Genomic DNA, 17242 nt, shown 5'->3' with positions numbered 1-17242 from the left:
TTTCTCTCTGTCTGTCTCTTCTCTCTCTGTCTCTCTCCCTCCCTCCCTCCCTCCCCCCCTTTCTTTCAGAGGCAATCAGTGTTAACTGCCTTGCTCAGGGTCACACAGCTGGTGAGTGTCTGAGGCCACATTTAAACTCAGATTCTCCTGACATTTCACCACCTGGCTTCCCCACTACAGCTCATCCTCCACATTATTGCCAAAATAATTTTCTTTAAGTGTAGATGTGCCCATGTGATTCCCCTGCTTAATTGCATTCAGAGAGCACTATGATAAAATACAACTCTTCGGCTGAGCTCTTGAAGCTCTGTACAACCTGGCCCAGTCTCCTGCTCTTCCTGGGCTCTTCGATCCAGCCAAATTTGCCTCACACTGGACACTCTGTCTCCCATCCCTATGTCTTTGTAGTGATTGCCCCACATGTTTCTTACCTTTTCTTCTTTTTTTTTTTTGCTTTTTGGAGGGCAATTGGGGTTAAGTGACTTGCCCAAGATCACACGGCTATTTTTTTGTGTTAAGTGTCTGAGGCCGGACTTGAACCCAGGTCCTCCTGACTCCAGGGCCAGTGATCTATTCACTGTGTCACCTAGCCGCCCCTGTCTCTTACTTCTTACTCACAGAGTTCCTTTCTTCCTTTAAGTGAAGCTCAGGCACTGTCTTCTACTTGAAGCTTTTCTCTATATTCCCAAGTGCTAGAGCCCTCCCTCCCACACTACCTTTGTGTGTATTGGGTATATGTCTATATGTATCTATATATATGGAAATATTTATTAACTTTTTATTTATGCTGAATCTATTTATATATGTACATATCAAAGAGAGCAGAAGGAGAAAATTTACATCAGGTCAATTTGCAAATTGATCAGTAAACACTAGGGAATCTGTTCTGAAATTTATAACTCACCAGGAAATTATCATGAGTAAATAAACTTAATAAAATTGAGCCAGAAATTTTTTTTTATCCTTAACCAGCTGGAACTCTCAGCTAAACTCCAAAAAGATTCCACTAAATACCTGATCTGCCATCTTAGGCAAAATGGCAGTTCTATTAAAATTGCATCATGTTCTCATCTCCCTGACCCCCTGTAATGGGAATGCAAATTTGGAAGATCTTCCCTGCCCCTAGGCTAATGTGCACCTGAAGCCTGGGGTGGGAGGCTTGTTTTTCAGTAGATACTTTTTGATTGGCCAGTGAGTCAATAAGGTTGTTACATTCTCTGAGCCAGGAGAAGGCTATATAAGCCCTGATGTGTAGCTTTGTTTTGGGACTCACTTTGAGAAGTATTCTGTGATTTGATCTGAATTCTGGGAAGCCGTTGTTGAGAGTCCCCCGGCTTTGAAAAACCCAGAATGTGGAAACCCAGATGTTGACTGGGTATGGATGTAATGGTTGGACAGTTTGGAAATCTGTCTACTTGATGTTTCTGTCTTGATAATTATGCCTGTATACTTTGAGGTTCAGGGCGCTGACCTTTTCTCCTGAACAAGGTAAACGATATATGTCTGACTGATTAAAGTAAGCTTGTTAACCCATTTTGAGTTGCTTTCCTTTAACAAAGCAGATCCAAGAACCTGTGTGAGAAGGCACCCTGGGGACACTGGGGTGCTTGCTGCTACACCCCCCACCCCAGTCAATATAGAAAATTTATAACAAGTCAGTATAAAGAAGCCTCTTTATACTGTAAGATTGCAAAGAGGAACCTTAAAGTCACATATAAACTTTTCCAAAGATCAAAGGAGTGCAATTTCTAAATTGTATCATATATTAACCAAAAATCACATCCTGGTAATATGTGTGAAATCAAGGGTCTTTTAGTCCTATGATATGTAAATTGCAGATAAGTTCTAGACATCCACAGCAAGACCAGCAGAACTCCAAAAGGTGCTGACAATTTTCAGATGATGAGGACGTGTTAACCTTAAAGTTTTACTAACAACTTTGAGATTATTTGGATATGTTAATGAACTAACCCCAAGGTAGCACAGGTAAGAGCTGGTATGTTCCCCCCCAAAAAAACTATAAAAATGTGACCCCAAACTCCTAACCCATCCCCAGCATTCTTCCATCTCTATCTGGTCCATGCTGACTAGTGTTCCCAACTCTAATCTGTGATTATGTGTGATACTTTCTGCCTCTCTCCCTCCCCATCCTCTTACTCACACTGCCTTACTTCCTTTACCAGCCCATCCCTCTGCTGTCTGCCTCTATACCCCTTTCTCTACTTGTCTCTGCTCTATTTCCTCCCCTCACACACACACCCTCTATGCCTGATTAAAGTGTGATTGCCACTCCATTGCACACTATCAGTTGTGGTCTTTCTTAGTGAGTACTCAAAGAACCAAGTGTTCTTGCTCCCATTTCATAATTTCATAAATTAATCAATTCAGCAGCTATACTAAAATTCTCTTATAACAAAGTAAAACATTATGTACATTATAACATAAGCTCATTGTGAGGATTGTTTCGTTCTTTGCACTTGTATCTCTAGCACCATGGCACAGTCTCTAGCAAATAGAAGGCATTTAATAAATGGTCGTTGATTGTTTTATTGCTATGCTGTTGAGTCAGTGTGGTGGAGTGACAAGGGAGCTGGACCCAAAGTTAGGAGAGATATGATTCAGATTCTACCTTGACACCTTTTAGATGTGTGACCATAAGCAAGTTACTTGCTCTAAAACATTAGTTTTCCCATATATGGGGATAATAATATCTACAGTCCCTACATCCCAGTGTGGCTTTTAGGTTTCATGAGCTAATATATTTGTTTATCCTTTAACACATTTTAATTTTTTTTTTACTATTTGGAACTTGGCAAATGTCAACAAATATGAACATCTCATTATGGAAAGAAGAAAAGAAAAAGAGAATTATACATGAAACTATGAATTTCCAGTGCATGAGATCCAAAGCTGTCTCACTCATCTGTGTTTCCCTCTGAATCTCTTCCCATTGGCCAGGGTAACTCATAACCTTGGCCCTAGAGGACCTGGAGGATATCTTCCTCTGGAGGATATGACATCAGTTATGGATTTGTCATTCTCATCATCAGCTGGGCTGGTTTCTTACAAGGCTCAGCATTGGGTGGACAGTTCAGCTGGGCTTGCTCCTTGTAGGATGTGTTGGGTCAGTCCACTTCTGGGCTAGGCCAAGCAGTAAATCTATCAGTCAATAGACATTTATCAAGGCCTCACTCTGTTCCAGGCACCGTGCTAAGTGCTTGCTATACAAAGAAAGCCAAGATTAGACCTTGACCTCAAAGACCTAACATTGTCATAGTGAGTTATTCATCTATTGAGCTGGCTCTTCAGTGGGTTTGGTTGCTGCTGGGTGTAGCAGCAAGCACCCCAAGCGTCCTCAGGGTTTGCAGCTACCACAGGTTCTTGGATCTGCTTTGTTAAAGGAAAGCAACTCAAAATGGGTTAACAAGCTTACTTTAATCAGTCAGATGTATATCATTTACCTAGTTCAGGGGAAAAAGATCAGCACCCCGAACTTCAGAACATACAGACAGAATTATCAAGACAGAAACATCAAGTAGACAGATTTCCAAACTGTCCAACCATTACATCCATACCCAGTCAACATCTGGGTTTCCACATTCTGGGTTTTTCAAAGCCGGGGGACTCTCAACAATGGCTTCCCAGAATTCAGATCAAATCACAGAACATTTCTCAAAGTGAGTCCCAAAACAAAGCTACACATCAGGGCTTATATAGCCTTCTCCTGGCTCAGAGAATGTAACAACCTTATTGACCCACTGGCCAATCAAAAAGTATCTACTGAAAAACAAGCCTCCCTCCCCAGGCTTCTGGTGCACTTTAGCCTAGGGGCAGGGAAGATCTTTAAAATTTACATTCGCATTACACTGGGCTCGACTGGACTGGTCACTTGGTCACTGGACAACTGTTGTTGGGCTTGGCTGGTCCCTCTGCCATAAGGTAGCTACTGCTAGAATGGTCTAGGTAGGCTGTTCTGCCTCTGGGCTGCTGATGCCAGACTGGAATGGGCAGGTCACTTGGTTACTGAACTGTACTCAGACAAGAATACTACTCAGCTGATGGACTCATTTTTTTTTTGAGGGGGGAAGGCAAGGCAATTGGGGTTAAGTGACTTGCCCAAGGTCACACAGTTAAGTGTCAAGTGTCTGAGGTCAGATTAGAACTCAGGTCCTCCTGACTCCAAGGCCTGTGCTCTATTTACTGTACCACCTAGCAGCCCCTGATGGATTCATCTTAGGGCTCAAGGGCTCTGCTGGGCAGATTGATCTAGGCTCACTCTGAAATTGGCAGCGTCTTCTACTGCCTATGTAGTGGATAATACCATGCTCTCTCCAGCTGAAGTGTCATGGTGGTCTTTTCTGCTGAAATGCTAGCATACATTTTTAGCCAGAGTAATGACAACTAGCCTAGAACTGGGGTTGGGGGTTGCCCAATTTTTAAGCTCAGAATCTCTTCCATTCTCCTTTGTAGATAAAATAAATAATGCAGACTAGTTAATCAGAACATTGCTTCTTCCACCTACCTAACCATATTTCAGGCCTTTTGATTTGAAGATGCTGTCAGTCTAAAGTCTCAGAGTGGTATTGGAGCATGCCCTAACATACATATATACAACATGGCATAGAGAAATAGAAACCTGACCTTAGATATAGGTAGATCTGGATTCAAATCCAGCCTATCTTAGGCAGTGGCCAGGCCTAAACCCATTAAAGGGCAGCTGGGTGGCAAAGTGGATAGAGAGCCAGGCCAGTGGAAGATCTGAGTTCAAACCTAGCCTCAAGACACTTAGTGGCTAGGTAAGTCACTTAGCCCTGTTTGCCTCAGTTTCCTCATCTGTGAAACGATCTGGAAAAGGAAATGGCAAGTCATTTCAGGATCTTGCCAAGAAAACCCCCAAATGGGGTCACAAAGAGTTGGTCATGACTGAAACGGCTTAACAACAAAATACACATTAAAAGGGAGGAGTCCCTAGTGGAGCCAGGGATGGGAAACCTGCAGCCTCGAGGCCACATGTGGCTCTCTAGGTCCTCAAGTGCAGCCCTTTGATCAAATCCAAGCTTCACAGAACAAATCCCCTTAATAAATAGATTTGTTCTGTAAAACCTGAACTCAGTGAAAAGGTCCCACCTGAGGACCTGGAAGGCCACATGTGGTCTAGAGGGAGGTTGCAGGTTCCCCAATCCTGCAGGCCTATAGAGTTGAAAGTAGCATCTGAATCATATCTCTCCTAACTTTGAGCCCAGCTTTCTTGATGCTATGCTACACTGACTCAACAGCATAGCAATCAAACAATCAACAACTATTTATTAAGTGCCTACTGTATTCAACAAGGTATCTTTATGAAGTAAGTAAAGCTATTTTTATATGTCTTCCTAGTTCAACTGGCTCAGATCTCTGCACCATCCCAAGACCTGCACTGAGGGAGAACTTCTGAGTTGCAGGACTCATTGCACAGCCCCTGGTGCACACTGACTGTAGGACCTCAACCCCCAGCAAGTCTCTTAACCTCTCTGCCTCCCCTCCCCCCCACTGTCTAATGGGGGAGACCCTATACAGACAAGTATATGTACAAACAAGCTAAAGACAAGGTAAATTAAGACAAACGACAGAGAGAAGGTAGTAAGCACCCTAGCATACCCAGGATAGCCTCTTAGCACAAGTTCTTTGATCTGCTTTATAAAGGAAAGACAGCTTTAAAGGGGTTAACAATCCTACTTTAATTACAGAGAAATAAGTAAGTATAGAAACTACAAGCAGAGATATTAGCACAGAGACCAACAGACAGAGCTCCAGCTGTCTGAACATAGCAATATTACTATACACTTTACACAATTCAATGGATCGAAGGGAACACAGACATCTGAGTGGTCAGGGATCTCTGAATATATGGCTACTCAGAGTCTCCATCAGGAAATCAAAAGATCATTCTCATGAGCAAACCCCTAAAGCAAAATACTAACCTCCCAGAATATGTAACAAAAACTCGGCATCTGATTGACTAAGTGTCGAGGAGCTTGAAAATTCTCATGCCCCAACACTTAACTGGAACCTCTCCATAGCCCAGAGTCTGATTAGCTCTGGACCAGGGCTCTATGTGCCTGTTAATGGGCAGGGAAGATCTTCAAATTCCCTTAACATTACATAGGGTCAAGGGGAATCCAGAAAGGCTTGGTGTATATATAGAAGGTATGATTTTAGCTGGGACTTGTTAAAAGCCAGGGAAGTTATTAGGCAGAGATGAGGAGGGAAAGAGTTCCAGGACATCAAGTCGAGAGATGGAGTGTCTTGTGGAAGAACAGCAAGGAAGTCTGTGTCACTGGCCTGTAGTGTATGGAAGAAGGAGAATGTAAGGAAGACCGAAAAGGTTGAATGGGATCAGGCTATGGAGAGCTTTAAAGACTCAACAGAGGATTTTATATTTGATCCTTTAGGCAATACAGAGCCACCAGAATCGATTGAATCGGGGTGTGGAAGGTCAAATACAGTTGAACTTCTACTATAGAAAAATCACTTACACCTGTCTGGAGTGAGGAAACACTCGAGGCAGGGAAACCAGTACTCCAGGCATTTGGTGATGAGGGCCTTTCCCAAGGTTACAACAGTTTTAGAAAGGTGGGGGGGGTGTCAAGGATGACATGTAGGTTGTGTGACTGAGTGACTGGGAAGGAACTGGGAAGTCAGGAAGAGGGGAAGGTTTGAGGGAAAACAAGTTCAGTTTTGAACATAGTGAGTTTAAGATGTTTATGTGACATCCAGTTTGAGATGTTCAAGAGGTAATTATAAATGTATGACTGGAGATCAGGAGAGATGTTAGGAATGAACAAGCAGACCTTCAGATGAAAATCATTTTCACAAAAATGATCACTGAATCCATTGGAGTTGATGAGAACATCAACTGCAATAGTATGGAGGGAGAAGAGAAGAGGGTCTAGGACAGAGCTCTGTGAGATACCCACAGTTGGTGGTCATGACTTGGATAAAGACCCAGTTGATCTTCAGGAGATCAAGAAGAATCAGTCAGACAATTAGGAGGAGAACCAGAAGAGAGGATTATCAGGGAAACCTAGAGAGAAGAAGGCATTAAGAATATCAAGGAGAAGAGGGTGATTGACAGTGTCAAAGGCTGCAGAGAGGTCAAGAAGGATAAGGATTAGTAAGGATAAGGCCATTGGATATGTCAGTTAAGAGATGAATGATAACTTTGGAAAGGGCAGTTTCAGTTGAGTGATGAGGTTTTAGATGTGAATGAGAAGAGAGGAAGTGGGACCACCTTGTGTAAATGGCCACAGAAAGGAGGAGAGCACAGCTAATGGGGATGGATCACTAATGGAAGGAGTTCCTCACCGGGAGTTCTCTACACCAATGTAATTATAGGTCTAGTCAAATGAAAACATACATACATGTATATATACACAACACATTCATCTATACATACATATTTTATAAACTATCATGAGGTCAGGTGGCCTGTATTATAAAGTATACTAATCAACACCCACACTAAATCCCAACTCCTTAGCTTGCTAATTGATTTATTAATTCTCATTCTGGGTTTTTGGGCAATCAAGGGGTGTGTTCCAATATCTCCACATAAAGTAACAGAAATGTACAATCTCTGTTATTAATTAACCAATTAACTCTGAGCCCCTGAATTTGCATCAAGTTCCTAATTTAGCAAAGAATCCATATTCAGACTACAAAAAAGCTAATAACCTTTTACTAAAATTATCAGATAATTACAGGGAAATGTTGACTAAGAATATAGGATGAAAAGTTGGAGACAATTTTTGTTGGTTTTCCATGCCTCTGTCTAAGAAGCTTATCCTGGGTCCTGATGGATGAAACTCACCTGAATAGTGAAGGTCTTTCCGGGTCATAAAAACAATGACTTCCTCTTCCCCATGTACTTCATTTTACAATAGCTTTGGAGTCACTCAAGATAACTATAACTATTTTACAATTTTGTTTTTCACTGTTAATTTTCCATTGTTCTGCCACCCTAAGCATACTTCCTAATCCTGATTCTCTGTAAACAATAAGGACTTGGAAGGGGAGGGAGTCACAGGAGGACCTAGCCAAAACCCACTACAGGCACTTATCTTAGTTTATTGAATAAACTGAAGAAACTTTTCATCCGAAAGCGTTTACTTTATCTCTTTCTATATACTGTTTCCTATAGACTCATAGGCTTAAATAAATATCAATATTACTGGATTTACAATATATTAAGACTATAACAAACAATACAAAGTCATATTTAAATATTTCAATGATGTATCATAGTAAGAAAGATCACAGCCAAATCTATCAACTGTAACTCCTAATATCTTTTCACTGGAAATAGAACCCTACCATTCAGCTCTCTTGGAATGTCAGCCAACGTTGCTCAAGAATTTTTGTTATTATATATTTCCCACAGGATAAGATTTAAGTTCAATTTCTCAGGAAAGATGTTTTCTTAGACTTTCTCTCTGACCTCAAACAGTTTCTTTCTAGCCATGACAGTTAAGTTTCTCCAAAATGACAGTATAACTGCTTTTCTCCTAAGATTTCCTCTTAAATGTTAATTAAAGAGTAATAGTATCTGTAATCTCTGTGGGAGTGACTATTGTGGCATATGCATATGCATATATATGCATGTACAGACGGATAATATCCATACACCGTGTAATATACACTGTGTGTACCTATACATTATGCAATATACAGCGGTCTTGGGGCAAAGGAAGGGAAAAGAGAAGCAGCATTTACACAGCATTACATACACACGAGTGCTAGCTAGGCACACCGCCAAGTGCTTTTTACAAATATTATCTCCTTTGATTCTCACAACAGCCCTTGGGAGGTAGATACTATTCTTATCCCCATTTTACAGTTGAGGAAGCTGGAGCAAATAACGGTTAAGTGACTTGGCCAGGGACATACAGCTAGTAAGTGTCTGAGGCTGGATTTGAACTAAGATCTTCCTGACTCTAAGCACTGAGTTCTATATACATCAACCACCTCAGCAAGCAATAATTTTTTTGCCCATAATGGTCATTATTTAATATGTTTAGATCCTGGAAATAACCTTTGATATCACCTAGTCCAACTCTCTTTTTTTTTTTTTTAACAGATGAAGCAACTGATAGGATGGTTTTTTTCCTAATACAACTTTCTCCTTTTATTTTCTTTTTCTTTTTTTAAATTAAATTTTATGTTTATTTTTAGTTTACATCATTCATTTCCACAAGATTTTGAGCTATAAATTTTCTCCCTGTCTTTCCCCTACCCACCACTCCAAAACAGCGATCTCACTGTATACCCCCTCCCCCAATCTAAGCAAGCAATAATTTTGATATTATTTCTTTTGGGGATCAACAATGGTAATATACAAATACTTCTACTGATATGAGGCTGACTTAATATTTTACCCTGACTAGATAAAAATGAATTGAGCTGATTTTTCTCACATTTACTTAGTTCTCCGTCAGCTGAATGCTGTATTTCATAACATACACATACATTCCACTGCTCTCTTTTATTGCTTTTAATTCTGTGGTTTTTAAGAATGGATATTATTTCTAGGAAATGCATAGAAGTTGTAGAGCACAGAGCTACTGCAGTGGCTATTGGTATGAGTACATCAACTATTTCAAGGATGGTTGAAGATCACAAGGCATACAAATTAGTTACACCAAAGCTCAAAGGGAAATGCTGTTGAAAATGAAAACATCAAGAACAAACTATTGCTTTAAAACAACTTAAGTCCTTAGGAATTTTAAAAGCAAAGGCCTTCAAAAGGATCTGCCACCTCGATAGGGTTTTCTTTAAAGCTGGAAGAATATTGAGAGATAAGTTGGTTTTCTTTTTTTAATCAGTTGCTAACTATTTCTATGAAGAAAAATGTTGTGAGCAAGACAGCAACTGAGACAAGAACCTTGATTGGAAAAAGGTAATTTTCCCTCCTGAAACTCACTTTTACATTTAAGGCTGCACCGAAATTATTGTCAGAAGTCTAGGTGAGTGTCCAAGTTCTAGGCATCTTCATTGGGTTGTAAGACATCCAGCCCCAAACATTCTTTGGAAGGATAGTTTATTTCCAATGGGCTTGGAATTCTTGTCCTGTTTGAGGGAATGAAGAAGTCTGATATATACATGTAATGGGAATGGGAATTTGAAGATCTTCCCTGCATCTTAATAGACCTAGGGGGGAGTTTGAAGACCTCCCCTGCTTTGAAAGTAAACTCTGCCCCGAATAGACTGAATGTAATCACATGGAGCCTGTGATGGAGTGAATTTGCTGAAGGGTGGAGCAGAGCCCACAGGAAGCTTTCCTGCTGTGAAGATAAACTCTGCCCCCCTAATAGGCTAAATATAGTCACATGAAGCCTGTGGTGAAAGGAATTTGCTGAAGGGAAGCAGAGCCCACAGGAAGCCGGGAGTCAGAGCCAGAGAGACAGTGGGAGAGAGAGGTGCTCAGGCAAGGAGAGAGAGAGGTTTGTGAGTAAATATTGAACTTGTATTGGTTTGTGAGAAGGCTGAAGGATAGATACTGTGGCTCTCCGTGTTGTTATGGCTTCTGAATATCTTTGGTACTATGATGGAATCGGCTTACTGGATTTGGGATTCGGTTTTCTGGTATCTAAATAAATGTTTTAGTTTTGGAGAGTTTGGTATATTTTGCAATTGAATATCGTGTGATATTTATAGTCACAGTCTTTATTGTGATCGTGGGCACTGTAAATATTGCATAGGCACTGCAATACATTGATACACCGAGAAGCAAAATTGTTCCAGAATTATGGAAGTTCCATCTCCCAATAGAGATAAATATGCTTCAGTGGCCTGGGAACTCTCTTGATTTGAGCCTGTAGAAAAACCCCAGTATCAGAAAGGCTAGAATTAAGAAAAAAGGACTGCTCCTCAAAGGTGCTTAATAGCTAATTAGATATTTGATTTCATGATGAAAAACTAATGTATATGTTTTGGAATCTTGTGAACTCAATGACAAATCATATTTAAAAAGTGTTTGCAACCCCTAATATGTTGTTGGTGGAGCTGTGAAATGGTACAAACATTTTGGAAAGCAATTTAGAATTATGCAAATAAAGTGACTAAACTGATCATACACTTTGAACCAGAGACTCCATTACTGGGCGTATACTCCAAGGAAGCCATTGACAAGATATTTATGGCAGCCATTGATAAAATATTTATAGCAGCACTTTTTGGGGGGGGGTAACTAACAATTGGAAACAAAGTAGATGACCTTCAATTGAGGAATGACTAAATATACTGTGGCACATTAAAGTAATGAGGTATTTACTATGCTATGAGACAGATGCAATTACTATAGAACACTATTTACTCTCTCACGTTGTTGTCATTGTCATGTCCAACTCTTCATGACCCTGTATGGGGTTTTCTTGGCAAGGATACTGGAGTGGTTTGCCATTTCCTTCTCCAGTGGATTAAGGCAGACAGAGGTTAAGTGACTTGCCCAGGGTCACGCAACGAGTGAGTGTCTGAAGTCACATTTTCACTCAGTTCTTCTAGGCTCCATCCACTGGGCCACCTAGCTGCCTCATCTTCAACGTTAGCATAGTGTTCTTTACTAAGTAAGCATTTAATCAATGCTTTTTATTCATTCATTCAGGATGAAGCAGGACTTTGGTGAATGAATTCTATGGGCCACATGACTTTCTGGTATGGGCCTCTTCCCATGTTCTGTGTGCCCACCCTTCCCACCAGGGGCATGACAGAGCAAAGCCAATCCTTACATTTTCAGTGTGAGCATTTACACCTTGGAAATAAAGCAGACACTACAAATCAGGGATTGATTTCTTTTTTTTTTTTTTTCAATTGCCTAGACTTAAGAAAGTGGTGGAGAAGATGTTAATAATGAAATTTAAACTTAAAAGTATATTCTACATACATTTTTTCATGTAGTCAGTTGTTAAACATTTACCAACATACTCATGCTTCCTACTGACACTGTGTATTTGTAGAAGTATTCTCCAGGTTTATGGGGAGAAATGCTTTATTACTATTGTTTTTAGGATACCATCTTTAAATGCCTTTACTTTAAATTAATTATAGTTGTTGGATGACTATTAAAGGTAAATTCCCCAGTATTATTTTAAGAACATGTACTTTGAATCTATGTTAGTCACTCCCATGGAGACCCAACTTTTAAACTCCAGGTGGGGGAAATGCCCTAGACAGTGCACTACACATGTATGTGTGTGCTAGGTGGTACAATTGGCTCTATGTTGGAGTAAGGATGCTGGAGTTGGAGTAAGGAAGATATGAGTTCAAATCCTACTTCAGATACTTATTAGTTGTGTGAACACAAGTCATCAACTTTTCCAGACACATTTTCTTGTGGAGATAATAATAGCATCTATTTCTCAGAGCTGCTGTAAGAATTAAATGACTGAATAGATACAAAGTACCTTTCAAAGTATATGTTAACTATATGCTAATTATATATGTTACATACCACATATATGTATATGTTTGTATAAATACATATGTCAGAGATGATTATTTCACTTTGGTTTATCTGGATCTCTGCATAGGGGGTTGCACCTCTGGGTGTGCAGGAGATGGGAGGGAGGCTGTATTCATGTATAAGGTGAGTTGTATGGATGTGTAAACACACACTTGTTTTGGGGTTTCTTCAGGTCTTTTCTATCTATATTTGGTCACATTTTACCAGTCTGGGAATTCCCCTGGTGGTTTGTCTGTTTGTTTTAATTATTTTTTCTTTTGGGGATCTTTTTCAGGAAGTGATCAATGGATTCTTTCAACCTCTATTTTGCCCTCTGGTACTAAAACATCAGGGCAATTTTCTTTGAGAACTTCCTGGAGGGTGATTTCTAGGTTCTTACTTTGGTCATGGCTTTCAGGTAGTCCAATAATTTTTAAATTATCTCTCCTGGATCTATTTTCCAGGTCAGTGGTTTTTCCCATGAGATATTTCACATTGCCTTCTAGTCTTTCATTTGTTTGGATCTGTTTAACAGCATCTTGATTTCTCATAAAGTCATTAACTTCCATTTGTTCCAATCTAATTCTGAAGCAATGATTCTCCTCAGTGAGCTTTTGAGATTGTTTTTCCATCTGGCAAATTCGGCTTTTTAAGGCATTCTTCTCCTCATTGGCTTTTTGAGCCTCTTTTGCCGTTTGAGTCAGTCTGGTTTTTAAGGTGTTATTTTCCTCAGTCAGGCTGTTGACTGTCATTTCATAATTTTCTTGCATTGTTCTCATTTCTCTTCCCAATTTTTCTTCCACTTCTCTTATCTGCTTCTTAAGGTCCTCTATGGCCTGTAACCAGCTCCTATTTTCCTTTGAAGCTTTTGTTGCAGGAGTTCTGACTTCACTGTCTTCCTCCTGTTCCATGCTTTGATCCTTTTTGTCCCCCAAATAGGAGTCTAATGTTGGAATCTTCTGTCTGCTTTGTTTCCTTTGCCTGGTCATGTCACCCCTCAGTCACTTGACCCCTGGACTTTTTGCTACAGTAGGACTCTGCCACCAGACAGGAGAGCTTTTGTCCCAAATGCTGGGGTTTTCTCAGCTGCCGGAGGTATTAGATGGGTGCCCTCTCTGAGGCCTCCACATGCTCTGGCAAGTTGGACACACGCCCCAGGACCTCCACCTTAGACTGCAATCCAGATCCAAGCAGGTTAAAGCAAGAGGGAATACCCCTCAGACTGGTGGCTTGGTCCCCCTACACTCTGTAGGCCAGGAGCTAAAACTGGGACTGGCTGGCTGTGCCTGGGGTCTCAGCAGCTTCTTGCCCTGGGGGCAAAAGCCGAGGCACTCCCACTTACTGGGTCCTAAAGTCCAGACTGCACTGCCCTCTCACTTTGTCCTTAGCATCTATGTGTTGATAATTCTGGAAATAGCCACAGCTGCTGCTGATCTGGAGTCCCTCCAGCCAGTGGCTGGTCAGGCCCTCCCTGGGGCTAAAACCTATGGCTCACCTGGGCATGGGCTCAGCTCCCAGAGTGCTGTGCTGGCAGATTCCTGCAGGCCTGCCGGGCTGTCCTCAGTGGGAGGTTAGCTTCTCTGTGTCATTTTGTGGGTTCTGCAGCTCCAAAGTTTGTTCAGAGTCCCCTTTTACATGGATTGGGGAATGTGGAAGCCAGAGCCGCTCGGAGGTCGTGCTTCTACCTTTAATTCTTTTTTTTGGCTATGAGAAGTTGGGGGAAGAAGGAAGAGGGAAAATTATTTTGTAAAGATGGGTACAAAGGAGGATATAAAATTCACATTAAATTTTGTCAAAGCATAACCTCTTGCTGTTCTTTCTCTATTCAAATGATGCTGCGGATGGAGGGTGAGGTGGGGGCAAGGCCTAGCTACGATGAGCCAATATACTGGGTCAAAGTTCTCTTCCACTGAGAACTTCACTTAGAAACTCCCAGGATCCCTTGTGCCTCCCACTTACATTTATTCATTCTGGGAGCAAACAGGGAGGCAAGGACTATTCTCTCTAAGGATTAAGTTATTTTAAGTTTTATTTGTTCTGCTGAGGACTTGGGTCCTTATGTGATAATTAGACTACCTGATTTAATGACTTAAAGAATAATCATACAGCCTTAACTCATGGAGACCCATTGACATAGGCACTATGTTCCTATAAATGCACTTAGGTCTGCTTTGAGGGAGGACCTTATATGAGCCAATATTAAGATGGGAGGGTAGCTCTTTGGATTTGATAAACTATTTATTCCTAAACTTGCTATTATTCTTGATCTGGGGTGTATCTGTCCCCATAAGTAGGGACCTGGAAAGCTATACCTGTACACCCTTTTCAAATTTAAAAAAAATGTGTCTTTGCTTTGTATTTGTAAGGGGCTTTCCCTGGGCATGCCCAGAATTCCTGACAGAGTTAGCCTGCATCTTGTGTTTTCCCATGATGTTAGTGGAGGTAGCCTCCTTTGCTGGACTGTGTAGCCAGAGGAAGCTCTATCCTTAAAACTAGTCAGACTGAGATAATGTCTCTTTTTCCTAAGACCCACAGCACAGATATCATGAATTGAACCAGGAGTAGACATACCTTCCCCCGTCTCCCTCCTTGCAGACCCCATGCCAGTGGTGTTTGTCTTGTCCTGTTTCATTTGTCCTGCGCTAGGGCCAAGATGATCCCTACCACATCCAGAGTCTGAGCTTTGGTGACCTTGGAGCCAGGATTGCAAGCTTACAGCCAGCCAGCCTTCCAGGAAAGCCCAGAGAATCCAAAGTGCTTGGGAATTCCTGGGACTTGGGCTTGTGTGGATTTTGAATTTAGGACTGTGCTTTATAGGAACTGAACTAAACTATAAACTTAATCCCTTTCTCCATCAGAGACAGCTACACCACACAGGTGGTCTAGTGAATAAAGCGTTAAGCTTAGAGTCAGGAAGACCCGAGTTCAAATTTGACCTTAGACACTTGATAGCTGTATGACTCTGAGCAAGTCACTTAATCTCTTTTTGCCTCAGTTTCCTAACTATAAAATGAGGATAATAGCAGCACCTACATCAGAGATTATTATGAGCATAAAATGAGATAATATTTGTAAAAAAAAAGTGCTTGGCACTAATATAAATATTATCCTCTCCTTTCTTCTCGCCAGACACTGAGGGAGTAAAGTCTCAGTATGCGATTAAGTCCCATATATTGGGAAAGTAAGTTTTGTGATTACACCTTTTGAAGTAAATATTCTTTGTAAAAACCTGATCAGACTATTGAGTGGAACTAGGTACATAAGCCACTACTGTGCTTGGGGGAACACAGGGCTGAAGCTGTAAGAAAAGTGCCTAGACACATATCCCAACCCTGCTAAAGGGTGCTGGAGAACCCTGCGGTAAGGGGTGAAATGTACTACACCTGGCCTTCAGGCAGGTATATTATTATTATTGTTATTGTTATTTGTGTCATTGATTCAATTACTAAAGATCTGGAACTTGCCTTTTGGGCCAGTCTGCCTGTCTTGGGGATCAAGAACTAGTGAGAATGAAGATGGGCTTGCCAGGAAGAAGGATAGTAGTGAAGGGAGGAAGAAAAAAAAAGACAAACATTCCAATTATAAGGCTGTTTCCATGTTACTCAGCGGAGAAGGAATTATGGGTTATGTGGAATGAGTCAGGGATGGGTTCTGGGTCTGGAAGGGGATGTGTAAAATCCTCTAGGATTCGCTGCTTCCTGGCCAATGACTATTGAAAACCCAGTCACTGAATTAACAAAAGCAAAACTAAATGAGACCATGCTAGTTACCCAAACCGAAGGTAGAAGGTCAGTTGATGGATTTTTAGACAATCCAGTTGAAAGAAGACTTGCTTTACAAATATTATCTCATTTGATCCTCCCAACAGCCCTGGAAAGTAAGGTGTTATTATTATCCCCATTTACAGATGAAGAAATTGGGGCAGACAGTTAAATGACTTATACAGGGTCACACAGCGAGTAAATGTCTGATGTCACATTTGAATTCAGGTCTTCCTGTCTCTAGGCCCAGTGTTCTATTTATTGTATCCTCTAGTGGTCTGTGTGAGGGGCTCTATTACCATTAGGGACTGGCCAACAATGGCCATCAGAATCAGACCCTAACTTAACCTGGCTGCTCTAGGAAATTAGAGCTATTAGAAATGAAATTTAGAGGTCTAGGGCTGAGTGAAGATTCTCCCCAGTCCTGGCTCCTTGGCCTCCCCAAAGATTCTGAGGATGTATCCAGTTACCACCTCAAGTATGTGTTTATTATTTGACGGAATCAAAGGAGAGAATAGAACAAGTGGGAGGTGGGATAGGAGGGAGGGAATTATAGTCAGTCTTTTACAATGTATCTACTATGTTAATGTTTTACATTAGCTACTCATGTACAACCTATACTGAACTTCTTATCTTTCCAGTAAGGGTGGGTAAGAAGGGAGGAAGGGAATGAATCTGGAATTCAAAGTTTTAAAATCAAATGTTTAAAATTTTATATATATACTATTATCAATAATATTTTACATGTCGTTGGGAAATAAGATATGCCAGCACTGGGGCATAGAGATCCACCATGCCCTACTGGAAAAGTTGAAGGGGGTATGTGTAAGGGTTATGGGATTTAAAGATCTTCCATGCCCCATGGACGTGCTGACATAGCAGAGCAAGAGAAAGCGGAAAGCCAGAGAAAGTGAAAGCCGAGCTAGCGGTCCTGCGGTGGCTGGCGGCGGTTGGCGGCGGTTGCGACGGCAGCGGCAGCAGCAGAGGCAGTGGCAATGCGAAGCCC

The 17242-nt window shown here is 41.1% G+C and overlaps 1 protein-coding gene across 4 annotated transcripts in view; it reads right to left on the bottom strand.

The window, feature by feature from the left end:
* Nucleotides 1-7908, bottom strand: part of KANSL2 (KAT8 regulatory NSL complex subunit 2) — a 295431-nt gene extending 287523 nt beyond the window's left edge. For 2 of the 4 annotated variants that reach the window (XM_069092647.1, XM_069092652.1), the window contains exon 1: nt 7898-7908. The gene's annotated coding sequence lies outside the window, so the exon portion shown is untranslated. The remainder of the gene's footprint in view (nt 1-7897) is intronic. The other 2 variants (XM_069092649.1, XM_069092651.1) reach the window with 1 other exon arrangement.
* Nucleotides 7909-17242: the final 9334 nt, after the last annotated feature.

Source organism: Petaurus breviceps, unplaced genomic scaffold (assembly GCF_028583685.1).
Source record: "Petaurus breviceps papuanus isolate PSGF00001 unplaced genomic scaffold, PetGlider_PUasm1.0 191, whole genome shotgun sequence".
In the NCBI taxonomy this organism is placed as follows: domain Eukaryota; kingdom Metazoa; phylum Chordata; class Mammalia; order Diprotodontia; family Petauridae; genus Petaurus; species Petaurus breviceps.
Note: the sequence above shows the minus strand (reverse complement) of the source record. Positions and strands in the feature narration are given on the sequence as shown.